This window comes from Amblyomma mixtum, chromosome 9 (genome assembly GCF_055824585.1).
Source record: "Amblyomma mixtum isolate Tamu chromosome 9, ASM5582458v1, whole genome shotgun sequence".
Classification (NCBI taxonomy): Eukaryota; Metazoa; Arthropoda; class Arachnida; order Ixodida; family Ixodidae; genus Amblyomma; species Amblyomma mixtum.
Genome location: NC_143020.1, coordinates 117,338,577 through 117,342,379, shown reverse-complemented (window position 1 = coordinate 117,342,379; position 3,803 = coordinate 117,338,577).

Genomic DNA, 3,803 nt, shown 5'->3' with positions numbered 1-3,803 from the left:
AGGGAATGCATCATTGTAACCTTTGCACAACTTTCCTTTACACTCTACCTGCAAAGCTGGTAATGTCCGGCGGGGCTTCAGGTTCAAGCAGATTTCGGGCGCAGCCCCGCACACCCTTTCGAAGAAGGACACAGTGCAGGGCTGCTGACTCATTTCCCCTCGCGCTAAACCCTTCAGGCAGCAGGGCAGGAAGCGAAAATGTGTCTGTGAACGAGGGTTTTTGGTTGGAAAACATCGTCCTGTAAGTCAGCTTTCCCGCTATTCTATACCGTCCGTGCCACGTCACAGACACGTGTCGCAGCAAGACGTGAAAATGACTTGCGGTAGAAATGTCCACATTGATCGCGCCTCGCTCGAGATATGTTTAGCTGCGAGATTTTTCGTAGAAGGCAAAACCGCGATCACCTGTCCTAGCCATGGATCTCGTCACTGAGCGAAGTTACAGCAAAACTTTGCAACAACGCAGGCCAGCTTTATCTGAAATAGCGTCGTAAGAAACTGTATACGTTTTGCGCTATTTCTATTCCAGGAAGAGAAAAAAGTAATCGCACCGCGATTTTGTACAACTCGCTCGATCGCAAGTCGGTTAGCTTCGGCTAAAAACCGCGCATATATGCAACCGTTCTCACAAGGGACTTGGATTTTTTTTTTTTGAAGTGCGCAAATTATGCTAGGAAATGCGGTACTTGCGGATGTTTTTGCGATGTTAGAAAAAGTCATACATGGCTCCTTCAGCATAAGCATAACATGAGATGGGAGATGGTAAACTGACATGCAGCACGACGCCACGTGGTTGTGGCTGGGAAAGAATAATTCTTTTATTCAGGGGAACAGGATACATTGACTGTGTATAGTGGTTATCTCAAGAAGGGTTTGTAGATATATGTTCACAGGATGAAAGCTATGATGTCTCAAAATACAGTGAAATAAAAAAACCAGCATATAAGTGTGTGTGGGGCATACATGGATATGACCCTTCTTGTATAGCCTTGCAGTGATGTGTGAAGCTTTTTTTTCTGACGAGACAAAAAAAAAGAGGGATCGTAACATCGATTCTGGTTCCCGAAGCACCAGGTAAAAGGATTGTCGACACACCTTGTTTTATATAAAATTTTGGAACATGCTTTCTGTTGCTTACTAGCAACATCTTCAGCAAAATAAAGCTTATTTCATTGCCAGTTTGGTTTTCAAACTGTCAAATTTCTCTTTAGGCGTACCTTCAGTTAAAGTGACTTTGTCCTGAACCTAAACTGTTTGAAGATCTTTGCCTAGGCTATACCTACTTTGGTGTTTCATACAAAGTGTCTATGTGAATTTAAACCCTACTAAAACGGCTGCTTGGGTTAAGCAGACAAACATCTTGTTCTTTGGCCTGCTCTTGTAAATTTATGCCCCAAAACGATAATCCACTTTAGCATGTTACATGAAATCAACTCGTATTACTAAAGCAAGGAAGAGAGCACCTCTATAAATAATTTAATATTGAGTACAGGTTTGTGATCCTCTATGTGTTCCACTGCCGTCAATGCAAGAAAATCACTGCAGCTGTAATCGGACTCCATTCAGGACGACGGAACTGTATGTGTAATCTTGGTCTCATTACAGAGTAGAAGGAGGCACTGTTTTATAATCGCTCTAAGTAATAGCCCGGTAACATACCTCGCTAGCCATTTGAGATGAGGACAAAGACCAAGTTACACATGCACACAAAAGCCACATGTTCAAACATACTCACCTAACATTTTAACCATTTCGCACAATAGAAGTGTCTGAGTTGCTTCACTTGACCCAGGGCAGAAGACAAGCACAAAGGAAATACACACACGGGCTCGTAATGGATGTCCGGCTATACAGCTTGTTTCACCTAAGACTTTACTTTACACACTTAATTAAAGGAGGTTCTTTTAGTCAGAAAAGTGATTTTTTCGGTATAGCATTGTCAGCGTTGTGGTGCCTCAGAATACAGCTAAGATGTGCTAACTAGCAGGCTGGTGAACTAATATTGAAAAGTTATCTTTTTAACTCTCACTGCCGGGCTCATTAATTATTGAGAAGCGTGTAGCTCACCGTAAGTAATAATGTTATCAGTTTTTAGAATTTCAAAAATGTGGTTACCCTCGGCGCTGGGGCCCAACAGATTTTGGCTATTTCGACGAGTTTCGTGCTCTGGACAGGTTGCTTTGCCTGCAAGCTTCTCGAAACCGCATGTATTTTGGCGCAATGTAGCTAAAATTTGTTGGGCCACAGAGCCTATGGTAACCGCGTTTTAGAAATTCTAAAAACTGATGTGGATATTACTTGCGGCGGGCTACATGGCTCTTGGTAATTAAGGTCTCTTAATAGTAATAGTTGAGGAAACTATTCAGTATTAGTTCATCAGCTAATAGTCAGCACGTCTTTGCTGTAATCTGATGCATTAGAAAACTAACACTGCTATGCCGAAAAAATCGTTCAACTCAAAGAGCCTATTTATGAAAATTCTGTGAAATCACAGGTGAAACACCCTGTATATGCTGTGCATGAATTAAGCCATGCAGAGATAGCCTGAACATAACGTGGAAGTTAACCAAAACGCAACTGTTGAGTAAATCTGCTTTGATATTGCTTGAAATAAATTATCCGAAAAAATCTCGACGGATACGTAACACATATAGGATTGTGTAGGTTCGCCGTCATGAGCAAAAGAATAAGCGTTATATTAGGCCAATTTATTTTAATATTTGTTGAATCTTGACCGCCCTAATTGGTCAATACTAGAGGAGCAAGTCCTGAAACGGTGTGCCAAGTAGGAGCTAGGCGGCTCATCGTTTACCGCGTGTGTTTCTACAGTGACCAGTTTGAAGAACAGGACGCCAGTAAGCAACAAAGCTGGGTGTAAGAGCAGGTACAAGACCAATCCAGCCTTAAGTGGTAGAACAAAAACTGATGTTGAAACGCAGTAGGATGAGTTGAGACGCAGTGGTGTTTGTGATTTTGATGTGGGAGAAACCAATAGTTGTAACTGATGATTTGCCTATGGGGTTGTATAGTGTAGAAAAACCTGCAGCTTCTACGTGCATTTGTGGCAGTGGAGCTTCAAGAAAGAATAAGCAGCTTGGTATTGAACTGAAGCCAGGACTTCAGCAAAGTAAGGTCTGAGTCATATATGGCATTAGCACAGGTCAGCTTGGTTTGTGCAGAGAGTTTTGAAATCGAGAATCTCAGCAGGGGATGCTCAAGAGATGTCACAGCGTAGATCTCCTGAACTGGGTATGAAAAAAAGAGCCAGCGGCCATTGAAGCCAAGGAAAGCACAGAATGTTTCTACTTTTTTTTAAACACAAATACTCCCCTGTGGTCTTCCCGTCTTCACTGAATGTTGCGTTCTTCATATATTTATTGATACGAGCCCCTCAATTCCCTATCCTTGTGTAGCAATTAGAATATGGGATCTTGTACTAGAATTAATATGGCCGGACCATGTTAGATGGCAGCATCGATGGCTGGTTATCTTAACAAGTATGCAGGCATCCCTCTTTTGTCAAGGCCTGCTAAGTAGACAAAATGTAGTTATGCTGACCATAAAAACTATTAGTACAGGCCTATTAACATTGGCAAATAAGCTATCCTCGAGCATGCAGAAGGTTGTTTCGAAGGGTTGGGACGCTGGTATTGATTGCAGGATTGAGACCACACAGCAAATCAATGAGGTCTAGTCAAATGGCGCACTGAAAGAAAGATCATTAATGAATGCAACGAAGAAATGACAGTTGATTTGCACAGTTAGGCGAAATAATAATTAGGTGCGCGAGCATTTCAGTGTTC